We start from the raw sequence: 14,469 nt of genomic DNA, 5'->3' as shown, positions 1-14,469 counted from the left end.
TTTTTTTTGCTTTAAAGTAATATCCTGTCACTTGGGGCTTTCCTGTTGTCTGCTCTCATATGACCTCCTTTCAAAATTGCTAATCTGATCTGGCTTTGAAGTGTATTTTTAAAATGTGTGTGTTGGTAAAAATCCGCCAAAAAAAAGAAAGAAAGAAAGAGAAAGAAAGAAAAGAAACAACTGTAGGAACTGCTAGATGTATTTATTGATTTTGAGCCGGGGCGGCGGGGAGAGGGTGCACCGGGGACGGGGGAACCGTGGGGGTGGGAAGTGGTCGGTTCGCGGCGGCCGGACGCACGTCCAGAGCCGGATTTGTACTTGTGTTTTCTTGCAAAAGCGCAGCGACTGCGGAGAAGGAGTATTTAGAAACCGTGCCAGTTTCAATATGGCGGGCTAAGGTGGCTTTTAAAAACTGAAAATAAAGGTTTTGAGGTGGGAAAAAACCCAACCGGAGTTGCCATCCCTTAGTTTCGACTCTCTTTGGCTACTCCGGGAGCTGTTTTAGCGAATTAAGTGGGAAAAAAGAGCCAGAATGAGCTGCCCTAGTTTTTTCCGTGTTAAGAGTGTGCGTGTCCAGTCCATTGCTGGGGGGGGGGGGGGGGGGGGGGGGGATGGGTGCCGCTGGTCCAGACCAGGGTATCCAAGCACGACTGCAGTGTGTGCCTTTGGATCAGTGGGCATACCGGTGTGTGCAGTTGGGGGGGGGGTGTCAAAGACATACGCCCCGAATGTGTGTGTGCGTCTTGGAGCCAGACCCTGCCATGATTTGACGTGACAAACTGCTGACACGTGGTGCAAAATACATGAGGGCAGAGGCAATGATTTATTTCGGCTTTCTTCGAGACGAGCTCTCCCTGTTGCTGGAGTCTGCGCGCGTGAAGCCCTACGGGGGTAGGCGGAGTGAGGAGGTGCTCATTCAAAGGACTAACTGTCCAGGGTATTGGGTGCAGTCTGGCTGCAGACGCCTGTGGGGTTTTGTGTGTGCTGGGGGGGCACGCCGCACTTGGCGGCGGGGGCCCCACGACCGAGGCGCGGGGAGGATGGAAATGGTGGCGCAGAGAGGTGTCCGCGCGCGGATCTCGGCGGAAAAGTGTGTAGGGTCGAAGCGAGGAGTTGCTTTTGGAGTTGAGCTCTAGGGAAGGTGGGGGATGGGAGCAGTGTTCTCGGATGAAAGTGTCCCTTGCTCAGGTCCTGCGCGAGAAGGCTGGATCTGAGAGGGGCGTCCTGGGCCGTGGCAGGCCAGCGGGCGGCGCTGTCGCTTTGGGGTTTGAGTGGCGCCCTGGAAAGGCCGGCTTCTGGGGCCGGGAGGGTCTGAGACTGGAGTTTGGGGGCAAAGTCGGAGGCTGTAAGGGGAGTCCGAGGGGGAAGCAAGCAAACCGGAGCTCGCTAAGCTAGGGACCAGATCTCCAACAGGGGTCGCCAGTGGCCAGGACGCGGCTTCCGAGCAGAGGTCGCGCGCGAGGGACCCAGGGGGTGGGGGGCTGTGAGGCGGCTGTGCGCGTCCCCGGGGCCTGGCGAGGGCAGGTCCTGGGGACCTTATCTAGGCCAGCGGACCTGATGGTGCGTTGGCCACGTGTGCCGAGACGTGTTTAAATCTTGGGGTTAAAAAGATAGTGGTGGCTAGGTCTGCAGTTAGCGCAGTACCGCGGTTTCTGGGCATTTGCAGGGGCCTAGAGGGGGGGATCCATAGGGTTAGCTCGTGCTCCCCACTTAGACGGACGCCGCGCTGTCGGAGAGGCCTGTCCCTCGCAGTGCCCCGTGGGTGGGGACCCCGCGGCAGATATTCCCTCCCACCTGGTCGGCGGGGCTGAGAGATCGGCGACACTCGGGCGGAGACTCGTTCGGCCCCCCGGGGCTGAGCGCGCGGCGCGTCCCCGGCCCTTCCAGCGTGCGCTGGCAGCGCGTCCTCCGGGGACAGCTCTCCCGTGGGCTTCGCTGGGGTGGAAACCAGCCTAAAATGGCTCTGTGCTTGTAAACTGCAGTTTCAGCCGGGAACCCCTCCCCTCGTCCTCCTGACGTCGCCGCTGACAAGCGCACAATTCACTCTAACGCCCCGAAACCCGCGATTTTGCACCGAGCTGTGCCGTGGACGCCAATACACAACCGATTACAAAGAACATTCCTCAGGATTCTCGCAGGGCCCAAGTTTCCCTTTCTTGGGGGAAGCAGCGGGAGGAGGGAGGAACCGAGACTCGCGGCGAGAGCCCGGCCGACCACCGCCCCGGAACCGGGGCCAGGGCTGCGGCTCCGGGCTGGGGCCCTTTCCGCGTAAAAAACCCAGAGAGGTGGCCAGGGGACGCGGCTGGTGGCCGTGCGGAGCGATCGCCACCGCCTGGGGCGCTCGGCCTTGACGGCAACTCTGGTGTCCGAGTGCGGAGACGACGCAGGCAAGCCTGCGAGACCGTTCCCAAACTTCTGGAGACCCGCTTGCAGTTTCGCTTTCGGAATTTTCGGGATCTTTGGGTTTGCAGAGTGGGGTGGGATTCCGGGAAGAGCCCGGCGCCACGGGCTGGTCGTGCGGATGCTCGCGCCCCTTTCGGCGCAGTAGTCCGACTTCTCACCACCCCGGCGTCCCGTCCTTCGCGCCCCCGGAACCCGCGGGCGCGCTCGAGGGGCCAGGGCTCCCACGCCGCGCGCAGCCCCCGCTCCGGAGAGCTTCCGCCCGGCACGGCGTTCGGTCGGCTCCAGCGGCGCGGCCGCGGCGGCTCCGAGCCACCGGTGGGAAACCGCTTTCGACCAGGGCAGACCCTGCCTGAATCCGGATCCATCGCCGCTGCCCTCCGCTTTCCGTCGCCCCGCCACCCTCCCACCGAGGCCAGGGGACCCGGGGGGCCGATTGGCGTGTCTGCACCGAGCAAGTGGATCCAGGTTTCACCAGGTCGGAGAAAACGCAAAAACAGGCTTAAATTCGGCCCCAGATGCTGGGGAGGCAAGTGGGGGTGGGGAGGGCGATTGAGCGGGTACGGAGGGGGGAGGGGAGAGGCCTTGGTGGCCAGAGGAATTGTTGCCAGGCTCTCCTTTGAGGTAGGAGATCTGCTACTTTCTCCCTAGCACGCCTTAAACTGGCACACCCCGTGCTTCCTCCCTTCCGTAAATAAATGTTGTGTCCAATCCTTATCTTCGCTCTGCGCTGGGATCGAGCCTGCCTGAGAGGGTACTAACCCTAACCCATGTACCCCAGAAACCCTCCACTCCCCTATCAAAGTTCTTACTGTGCGAAGGACCCATTCCCCTGGCCGTGTAAACCCGGTGGCTGGGTGGTTCAGCAGCCCCTCCCCTGGAGAGGAATGCCCCCCACCCCCTGCTGTTCTGATGTGCGGTCTTCTAGAAGTGCCAGCCTAGACCTTCAGGGGTGAGAACTGACTATTTCCCATTTGGGTACCGGCGCTTGAGTCTCAAACAGGCCATCCCGCTGGGACCTGAATTTCACTAATGATGGGAGTAATTGATGTGTGAGAGCTTTTCAAGTCATGTTTTTGTTTTTTTTTTGTTTTTTTGGCAAAAATCATGGACTTTTTTTTTTTTTTTTGAATCCTGCTCTAGCTAGGTATAAATGCCTAGATTCATGATTCTTGCTTTAATAAAAGCAACAACAACAAAAAAATCCAACCCCCCAGAATAGGTTCTTGAAGAAAGGGGAGAGCCTTGGTGACAGGCTTGGGAGAGGATTGGCCTCTCTAGTCCCTTTTTATCCTAAGACCTTCCTTTGCTGTCCTGGGAGTGTTGAATGTTTATCAAATCCCATTTCTGCCTGTTCTAGCTGAGGTGGCATTTTTCACCTTCCTTTACAGCCAGTGCCCACAAAGGGCTTGCCAAATCTGAGAAGTGCTGAGTGATGGAAACATTGCTCTGAACAGTAAGTGAATGAGGGTTCCCCTTCATTGGGACGGGCTGCTTTTGGAGTTTAAGAAGCCTGTGCAGGGGAAGCGTGGGGCTCTCCAGGGTCTGAACTTCTGCCTAAAAGTTTTTGTTGGGATATGGAAGTAAAAGGTCCCCTCCTCCTCTTTCTTCTTATTAGTGATTTGAAAAAAAATGGTCTACTTTGGGATTTGAATTACTTCCAGGTCTATTGTTCTAGGTTCGGACATTTCTCTGTTACAATGTCACTATTTGGAACTTGTGGAGTTCACTTAACAGGATAGTGGTCATAAGAACTTGTGAAAGGTCCTGGGTTCCAAACGAAATTAACATGTGTAATTCAAGACTCATTTTGTGTTTTTTGGTTTTGTTTTGTTTTAGCCGTTCTTGTCTATATTGCCCCAATAACAACTTATTGTCCCCATTCTGCAGTTAGGAAAAAAAATTAGGGAAGTTATACTTGTCATAACAAACCAAGCTGTGCATTCATTGGTGACCCAGGATCTAACCGCCTGATTGCGTTGAGGAGAACACAGAACCAGGAGGCCGGGATCTATTTCAGAGATGTTTCTGCCTAGCTGTGTGACTTTGGACCACTTACTGTATTTTTCTGAGCCTCATCTTCCTTGTTGTTGAAATAAGTGCTTTGGACTTGCGTTTCACTCAGAGATCTCCATGCTTCTGTTTGGGGGGGAAATTGGTGATTCAGCACATCTCTGTAGGCATGCCCAAGCGATTCATCTGTGAGACCCATGTCCGCAAAGGATGGTGAAAACGTTACCCTGGCCTTGGTGACGGTGGCTCCAGAAGAGGTCTGCGAAGGTAGTTGGGTTGTAGTTCACTGTTCAGGGTTAAAGTGCTGTCGCTGTTGAGTGACACAGGCTCCACGTGGGGGCACGTCTCATTCACGCCCTGGAAAAGGTGTGGTGTTGAGATCGAGGAACACGCCAGTGCGGCCTTTGCATATAATCCCTATGATAGCATGGGCTGGGCTGGGTCATTGTGGTTTTGAATAGAAGTCACAAAGAAGTACCTGGTTCGAGTATGTTTTAGTAATTCCTCGGACTATGAGGGGCCGTCTCAGCCCTCTGTACCCCGCCATTGCAGACAGAGTGAGTACAGGGACCTCATCCAGTAGTCTTTATAGCGTGGGTGGGTGACGGCAGCCTGCTGGTACCCTAGTGAGTGGAGGAACCCAATCCGATGCTGCATTTTCCATCCCTGCTCTTTACGTTGGGCCACTAGGCAGTACGATTAGCCCTGAACAACGTGGGGGTTAGGGGCAACAACTCCCCCCAGTCCCAGTTGAAAAGCCTTGGGTAACTGGACGCCTCAAAAACTTAAGTACTAAAAGCCTGCCGTTGACCAGAAGAAGCCTTACCAGTAACATGAACGGTTGATGAATATGTATTTTCTATCTGTGTTATACACGGTATTCTCACAATACAGAAAGCTGGGGGAAAGAAAATAGTTATTAAGAAAATCATAAGGCAGAGAAAATACATTAAAATTTTTTTTGATGCTTATTTATTTTTGAAGGAGAGAGAGGCAGAGCGTGAGCGTGGGAGGGGAGCAGAGAGAGAGGGAGACAAAGAATCCAAAGCAGGCTCCAGGCTCTGAGTTGTCAGCACAGACTCCAATGTGGGGCTCAAACCCGTAAACCACGGGATCATGACGTGAGCCGAAGTCAGAGGCTTAACCGACTCAGCCACCCAGGTGCCCCAGAGAAAATACATTTAGAGTGGTATGTCTTATAAAAAAAAAAATCTGCGTGTCAGTGGACCTACAGCTCAAACCTGTGCTGTTCAAGAGTCAACTGTACTTCCTCTCTGGGATCATGACGTGAGCCGAAGTCAGAGGCTTAACCGACTCATCCACCCAGGTGCCCCAGAGAAAATACATTTAGAGTGGTATGTCTTATAAAAAAAAAAAAATCTGCGTGTCAGTGGACCTACAGCTCAAACCTGTGCTGTTCAAGAGTCAACTGTACTTCCTCTCTGGGCGCCTGAGTGGCTCAGTCGCTTGAGCCTCTGACTTTGGCCCCCGGTTATGAGCTCAAGGTTCGCGGGTTCAAGCCTCACGTCGGGCTTTGCGCTCACAGCTCGGAGCTTGCTTTAGATTCTCTGTCTCCCTTTCTCTTTGGCCCTCCTCTGCTTAGGCTCTCTCCCTCTTTTCCAAAGATAAACAAACACACACACAAAAAGAAATGAAAACTCTGGTCTTAGCTACAGTATTTAAGAGTCAACTGTATTTCCTCTCTTTGTAAAACCAGAAGTGTCATGGAGAGCGCAGAAGACAAATGATCTTATTGGCTAAAGCAAACATTGGCTGAAGTTAGTGTAAACAAGACAGGACTGTATATTATAAATAAGGGAAGGTATTCAATTTAGAACTTGCATAACAAGGATATAAAGTTACCAAATAAAATTCTTTTTTTTTAATGTTTTGTTTTATTTTTGAGAGGGAGGGAGGGAGAGAGAGAGAGAGAGAGAGAGAACGAGTAGAAGAGGGCAGAGAGAGAGAGAGAGGGAGACACAGAATTCAAAGCAGGCTCCAAGCTCTGAGCTGTCAGCACAGAGCCTGATGGGGGGCTCGAACCCGTGAACCGTGAGATCATGACCTGAGCCAAAGTTGGAAGCTTAACCTACTGAGCCACCCAGGTGCCCCCAAATGAAATTCTTTTTTTTTTTTTTTTTTTATTTTAGAGTTCGGGGGAGAGGGGAAGAGGTACAGAGGGAGGGAGAGAGAGGGAGAATCCCAAGCAGACTCCGAGCTGTCAGTGCAGAGCCTGACATGTGGCTCGATCCCATGACCCTGGGATCATGACATGAGACAAAATCAAGAGTTGGACACAACCCATTGAGCCACCCAAGTGGCCCTCAAATAAAATTCTTAAGGATCGGTTTTGCATGATCATTTCAGTGGTATTCTGATTAAAAGATGCTAGCATCACACTCCCCATCTGGTTAGCACCCTAGTGAATTTTATCTATTTTATTTTATTTTTTACTGTTTATTTTTGAGGGGGGGGGGAGGGGCAGAGAGAGGGAGACACAGAATCCGAAACAGGCTCGAGGCTCTGAGCCGTCAGCACAGAGCCCGACTCGGGGCTTGAACTCAAGCGTTGAAATCATGACCTGAGCCAAAGTCAGATGCTTAACACACTGAGCCACCCAGGCGCCCCTGGTGAATTTCAGAACGTGATTATGTTTCACCATGTACTGATAGTTAGGGCCCCTTGTGTTTTGACAAGATGACATTCGCTAATCAAAAAGTTTTACTTTCTGTCACTTAGGTTTCCATTCTTGTGATAAGATAGATGTCTTTGACACTGAATAAGCGAAGAATCCATTGTGCCTTTCTGTTTCATTCTTTTTGATTTTCTTAAAAACAAAAATGACACATTTCGGTAGATACGGCGCTTGTTAAAGCATAGGGTGAATTCTGTAGGGCAAATAATGTTAGCAGCCCTGACTGTACAAGACTGGTTTGGAGCTGGTGGGACTGGGAGAGGTGGAAGAGATTTTTATCCTGGGATTTTTGTTTTTTCCCCCTGAAGTTTTATTGGCTGAGAAAAAAAAATCATCTTTTTTCTTATTCGTAAAAAAACTTTTTGTTGAAAGTAATCTCTACATCCGGCCTGGGACTCATACTCATGACCCTGACTGACATCAAGGGGCACACGTTCTCCACCAACTGAGTCAGCCAGGTGCCCTGAAAAAAATAATCTTTTTTTTTTTTTAATTTTCTTTTTACATTTATTTATTTTTGAGAGACAGAGACAGAGCACAAGTGGGGGACGGGCAGAGAGAAAACGAGACACAGAATCCGAAGCAAGCTTCAGATTGCACAGAGCCTGACGCGGGGCTCGAACTCACGAACCGTGAGATCATGACCTGAGCCAAAGCCGGACGCCCAACTGACTGAGCCACCCAGGCGCCCCTGAAAAAAATGATCTTAAAAAAAAATTATTAAGGTGTACCTTGTCTACTTTCTCCTAAATTCAGCAGGTTTTTTTTTTTCCATTCCATTTCAGTTAAAAGTGAAGTATGAATCCTGCATCATTATAAGGTATAATACAAGAGTCTGAAATGCCGAATGCAGGTTCTCACACAGTGTCATTTTAAGTATAATTTCAGTAGGTGCTCATTTAAAAACCGGACATGTGGATCTGTAGGTCCAGGGACTAATGACGGAAGGATGGAGGAATTAATAAGATTTGCAATTAGCAGTTTATTCCAGATAATGTTGAAAATAAAAGTACTTGCCTTTGTAAGCCTGAACTGTCTTCCGGCCACTGTGCTTCTCAGTTTTGTGTTTCTATTTCATCTAGGTTATGGAAATATCACCCCACTTTACAGATGAGACTGAGGCTTTAGGGAGCTTGAGTAACTTGCTAGCAAGGTGGAGTGAGAGAGATTGAGGAATTGAATCCTGGTATTACGTTGTTTTGAAACTGAAATTACTGTGACACACTGTGCCTAGCACTTTAAATGCTTTAGCCTCCTTAATCTTTATAGGGGAGTGCTCTTATCTTTATTTTATTGATACGGAGACCGAGTCTTTGGAAAGGTTATACAGGATCATATAAATAGGTTTGTTTTTTTTTTTTTTTTTTAATGTGCTTGATTTGAAGTGCAGGTAAGACTAGAGCATTTCTGTTTGTATTTATTTTGGATCCTCGTGAAAGAGGAAAGCCTTTAAACGAAGCTGAATCCCCGTCTTTAAAATGGAGAAGTGAAACTACTCAGTGTTTCTGGGTTGGGATAGCGTGCGGCTCCCTGACTTGTCAATCAACCACTAAAAGTTTGGGAAGATGCTGCACTTCCGAAATTTCGGTTTAATTCAAAAAATAATTGGCTTTCATATCCACTGGTTTCCTTTTTTTTCTCTCCTTTCTGAAAGACCTTCCCGCTCTAACGTAAGTGAGAATAAATTGGAAGCCGGGGAAGAGAGCTAGAATTTTCCTTTCTAGGTAGTGCTGGCCACCAATGAGCATCGTCTTCTAGATGCACCTTAGCATTTTGGTCTTTTAGGACGTTCCTGTTTTCTGCCATAGAACGCTGAATTCAGAGCGGCTCTTTGTGTGAGGCCTGGGAAGCACTGTGCTCACTCTGGCCAGGTTGGCTGATGTGCACGTCACGCGGTGAGCTTGACCTCAGGCTTGAAGCTGGCCATCAAAGCTTCTTTACTGTTTACCAGTAGAAACTAATTTCACTTCCTCTAAAGCTCAGGAGAAAAAGTCAAGTTTTGCACCAAATCAAAGTAGCAGGGGGCCGCCTGGGTGGCGCAGTCGGTTAAGCGTCCGACTTCAGCCAGGTCACGATCTCGCGGTCTGTGAGTTCGAGCCCCGCGTCGGGCTCTGGGCTGATGGCTCAGAGCCTGGAACCTGTTTCCGATTCTGTGTCTCCCTCTCTCTCTGCCCCTCCCCCGTTCATGCTCTGTCTCTCTCTGTCCCAAAAATAAATAAACGTTGAAAAAAAAAATCGAAGTAGCAGGATTTTAATGGAAATTGGCTCTTGGCGTATATGTATATGTATATATAGTTTTTAGGAAGTGCACTAAATGTAGATAGCCTACAGTCTGATGGGTACAGTGAACCAGTCTAGGGAATTCAGAACCCTTGGTCTGGCTCAGAGTTTTTTGTGTGTGACCTTGGCTAAGTCACTTTCCTTTAATCCTCCATTTTGAATTTTTGATTTTTTTCCTGTAGTGGATGGCAGATAGAATTCTTGCTAAGTACAACCGGCTTTAAAAGGTAAAGGCCGGGGCACCTGGGTGGCTCAGTTGGTTAAGTGTCTGACTTCGGCTCAGGTCATGATCTCGAGGTTCGTGGGTTCGAGCCCTGCGTCGGGCTCTGTGCTGACAGCTCGGAGCCTGGAGCCTGTTTCAGATTCTGTGTCTCCCTCTTTCTCTGCCCCTCCCCCTCTCACTCTGTCTCTGTCTTTCTCAAAAATAAGTAAACATTTAAAACAGTTTTTTTTTTTAATTTAAGAGTTAATTACGAAAATGTGTATGGTTCTGTTACACTTTTAAATATTTAAGTACTGGGGGCACCTGGGCGGCTCAGTGGGTTGAGCATCCAACTTCGGCTCAGGTCATGATCTCACAGTTCGTGGGTTCTCACCCCGCGTTGGGCTCTGTGCCGACAGCTCGGAGCCTGGAGCCTGCCTCAGGTTCTGTGTCTCCCTCTCTCTCTGCCCCTCCCCTGCTCATGCTCTATCTCTCTCTGTCTCTCAAAAATAAAATAAACTTAAAAATAAAAAAAAAGGTAAAGGCCATGTGGGGCGCCTGGCTGGCTCAGTCAGAAGAGAATGCAACTCTTTTATTTTTTATTATTTTTTTAATGTGTATTTATTTTTGAGAGAGAGAGAAAGACAGAGAGAGAGAGAGAGAGAGACAGAGCGCAACTGGGGTGGGGCAGAGAGAGAGGGAGACAGAGAATCCGAAGAGCATGTGACTCTTGATTCCGGGGCTGTGAGTTCAAGCCCCGTGTAGGGTGTAGAGATTACTTAGATAAGCAAAACTTAAAAACACGTTTACTTTTACGGTTTTGTGACAAACGCCCTATCTTTTTGTTAGAGAAGACAACACGTCTCTCTTTCCTAAGGTGCATACGCATACCTCACCCTTGCAAAGGACGGGTTGGCCCTTGTCGCCATCGCTCTGTTCTGACCTCCACGTTGGAAAGGATGTTTCCCTCTGGGTGGGTTAGAAAAAAACAAACACTCGTCAGTAGAGGTCATCTCGAGTATCCAGTCATAATTGTCTTGGGTGTGTGCTAAGCACAGACGCTCCCTGGGCAGCCGGAGAAGAGGGGCTCTAGCATTTGATAAGTGGCCAGTGGTGCAGGACGTAGGTTAGCGATCCCTAAGGGACTGTTCCAAACAGGCTTCCGTGGGGGCTCTTTCTGAAGGAGATACGCCGCTTCTCCAGCCCTGTGGAGACCTTGCAGAAACGCTGCATAAGACGAGTGGGGATAAGGGACAGAAAAAGTCGAGGGGGTTGGAGGACGATGCACATTTTGCTTGGATCAGTGTGGTGTTTGCCCTCACTCCTGCTGGGGGGGAGACCGGATTTGCCTTTCAAAGGGTGGAGAAGTGGGAAACAGGGAAGGAGGAGCCTCAGGATGGAGGCCCCTGGGGAGGAGGATGAGGGTTTGGAGGTAGTTAGCCTGTACAGTCTGAACGGGAGGACAGACGTCATCAGTGTGACAGGAGGCCCTGAGTGCAAGCATGTACTTTTCCAGGCAGCCCACTTGTTTATGCATTAATATCCTTCTTGATCCCAACTCACGAAGTTAGACTTCCTCTGCTTTCATCACACTTAACTCTTTTATTTGCACACGGACGAACACCAGATGTGAAATCACCACTCTAGCCTCTGGCTGCGCGTTGATCGCTGGAGGTGGATCCTGTTTTGCTCACCCCGATTTGCCACGATTGGCACGGACGTGTCGACCCGTGGTCACTCAACGCTGCACTGTCATCCCACACGTTTGTCTTTATTCCTCTCACTTGTACTTGTCAGCCTTCATTTGCCATGTGGTGTAGTTAAGAAGGGGCGTTGAAAGTCCGGGGCGCCTGGGGGGCTCAGTCGGCGAAGCGTCCGACTTTGGCTCAGGTCATGATCTCACGGCTCGTGAGTTCGAGCCCCGTGTCGGGCTCTGTGCTGACGGCTCGGAGCCGGGAGCCTGCTTCGGATTCTCTGTCTCCCTCTCTGTCTCTCTGCCCCTCCCCATCTCGTGCTGTCTCTGTCTCTCTCAAAAATAAACAAACATTAAAAAAAAACCCTTGAACTGAGTATGCTTTTCTCTTCCCGGCTAGCTGGAGAACACAGGACACCGTTCCCGTTCATCCCTGTGTTGCTACGAGCTTCAGTGCTTCTCTGCAGTTTATCAGGTTAAGTCTCTGAGTAGCCAGTTGGGCATTTAGGGCCTGACTCCTCTCTTTTTATGAAAGCTTTTGGGATCCAGCTCAGACCATGGGAGTAGTGTTTCCTTTTTGGAGTCCCTGTTGCCTTGAAGGGGATGCTGTATTATTTTCTCCTCCCACGTACTCTTAGTTTTAATAAGGAAGGTGGGTGAAGGCCCAGATTGCCTGAAGTGTTTGCCTGGGAGAGGAGACTTTTTGGAATCGTCCCTGCGTTTTGCAGATGAGAACAGGGTTGCTGGCTGTGTTTTGAAGGCCAGGCATACACTCGGGTGCAAAGCCCAGGTCTCCTGCGATCCCTGCAGGGTTTGTTACATTTCCCATGTTGTGTCCTAATCAAGGTAAATTAGGGTGTTTTTACTGGCTTTGCATAATGATATTCCTCCACTGGAGGAAACCTCCTTCATGCATTTAGATGATGTGATTTATAAAATTTGATTTATGCCCAATTTTATGGTTATATCCATGGCTTCAAGTAAACACCTGAAATGCTCTTTAGTTGCTTTGCGTATCCCCAGGGAGCTTGCGCAGCTCTCCAGGCTGCCTTCCAGGAGGTGCTTCTTCACACGCTTACAAGTGTGCGGTATCTCTCAAGGACTGTTGCCATACGTCTGTGCGGCTTGGAGTAATGAGTACATAAAACCCCCTCAGAAAATTAGGCACTGATTATTAGACATTATCTATGCATGTCTAGCCAACACAAGGGTCCCTTGTCAGAGTTCTTTACTTTTTGAGTTCTTAAGGATCATGCGTACAACGCGTGGGCTAATTTACCGAAAATGCCTTCTACGCGTGGATGTATGCTGTGAGATACAAATCTCCCTTAAAGTAGGAGGCTGCTCGGCTTTGTTAGAAACTCGGGTTGATGCTCTCATTCATTGCAGTCTTCGCAGGTGACAGGGAAACCCCGGGGTTTGTTGAAGAGGTCAGGGCTGAGTGGGATGATGTCTGTGCTCGTTCTCAGACGCCTGCTTTTTCAGGAAGGCCTCTACCAGGCTCTTCGGTGTGAAGTATTTGGTGTCAGTCGTATGCCAACCCAAGGACGGTGTTGCATGTTCGTGGCGTGGAGGCAGATTTGGGGTGCACGAAACCCTTCGTCGCTACCTTGATGCAAAGACGTGTTGTTGCATCATCGATTCTGCTGCGTATTTCGAGGCCTCGTCCTTCTTTATGGTAAATAAGTGGCTAACGCTACCGAAATAATTTGTAGGTAAACAGCCAGTAAGTGAACCCCTGAGATGGTGCACGGCTCGTGTGCCCTTTCGTTGGGTTTTCTCCTCTCTTGAGCAGGTAGCCCGGAAGGCTGCTGTGTTTCCGCGTTGCCCCAGCCCGTTTGTAACCCCAGATTGCGTTCGCTCTTCTGCCCTCGAGTGACGCGTGCCGTTGGATTGGGAGGTTCAGAGGTGACGGTCACAACCGTGGCTTAGAAGACACGGGATGTTACTGTGGGAACCATTGGCTGCCGTCAGCCCTGGAATTTCTTATGGAAATATTTGGAAAGGTCTTAAGCTTAGGTGAGGTGTCCTGAGCTCATCTTCAGATTCCCGGAGCGTGACATGAGGCCGTGTTCCGCTGTGATTTCGCCGTGCTAGATATGCACGGGCAGCTAGTGCGGGTCTGGAATCTCGTAGGCTTTGAGTTTAGGCCTTCACGTGTTCTTTCCTATCGGGCGGAGGTTCTCTTTTCTGAGTCACGAGACGAGAACAAGCAACCGCAAACCTTTTCCCGTTTCAGAGTAGCAAGCTTGACATTCTGAGTCTGCCAGCTGGGGACACCGCGAGTTTCTTGAACTCTACTCCAGGGCGGGTCGGTTCGAAAGGTCTGTGGATAAGCGGGTAACTTGAAAAGAAACGCGCCGTTTCTTTTATTGTTAACACGACGCGGTTCTCGAAAGCGAGCCCGTGGGAGCAGCGAGCCTTTGGCCCCTGCCCGTGGGCGAAGGAGACGCGAGGGGTGGCGGATGGTAAGGCAGCCCGTGGCGGCAGAGAACAGCTTCACGTTTTCACCTGCGTTTGGATAATTATGGTTTCCATCGGGGCACGGCGAGAGTGTGACACCGATCGTGTCTGAGAAAACAAAATCAAGACGAACAACTCGTGTATGGGTCAGTCGTGGGCGAGGAAGGGAGGACAGGGATTGACGGGCTCTCATCGGCGGAAATCTAAAGCTGGGGCCGGACGCCTCTGTGACTTCGGATTTAGGAGGCAGAGCTTTCGTGGAGCCCACACCTGCCTCCTCGCGGGGAAGGGATTCAGCGGGTGTGGGAGGCTCCGTTGCCCAGCAGCGACAGCAGGCAGAGAGCCCAGCCCCGCCGTAGCGGGATACGGGAGACTCGTTCCAGTGTGTCTGCCAACCTGCGAGCGGAGACGCGGGGGTTTCCTCCGGGAACGACCCCCGCAGGCCTCCAGACGGGTTCCCGGGTCCCACCCTCACCTGCGCCCAGAGGCGCCAGCCAGCCCCTCCGGTTTGCCTCTTGAACGGGAGGAACCCCGAAGTGTCACGTCCCTTCTGAGCAAGGCGCCTAACAGGCAAATGCAGAGACCAGGAACCCACAGAGAGAAAAAGAACTTCTCTCACGGAGGCGAGAAGAGAGGTCTTTAAAGAAAGATCATTGATCAGCACGGGGTGGAATAGAGGCAACAGAACCGGGACAGGATGGGAATGGGGAGGATCACGAGGAT

General features: G+C 50.6%; 1 protein-coding gene across 2 annotated transcripts in view; it reads left to right on the top strand.

Annotated features, from left to right (window-relative positions):
• The window catches only part of SFMBT2 (Scm like with four mbt domains 2), a 230,144-nt gene that overhangs the window by 1,373 nt on the left and 214,302 nt on the right, over positions 1-14,469 (top strand). The window lies entirely within an intron of this gene.

This window comes from Prionailurus bengalensis, chromosome B4 (assembly GCF_016509475.1).
Source record: "Prionailurus bengalensis isolate Pbe53 chromosome B4, Fcat_Pben_1.1_paternal_pri, whole genome shotgun sequence".
NCBI lineage: Eukaryota > Metazoa > Chordata > Mammalia > Carnivora > Felidae > Prionailurus > Prionailurus bengalensis.
The sequence above is the reverse complement of the archived record's forward strand: the minus strand, read 5'-3'. Positions and strand labels throughout refer to the sequence as shown.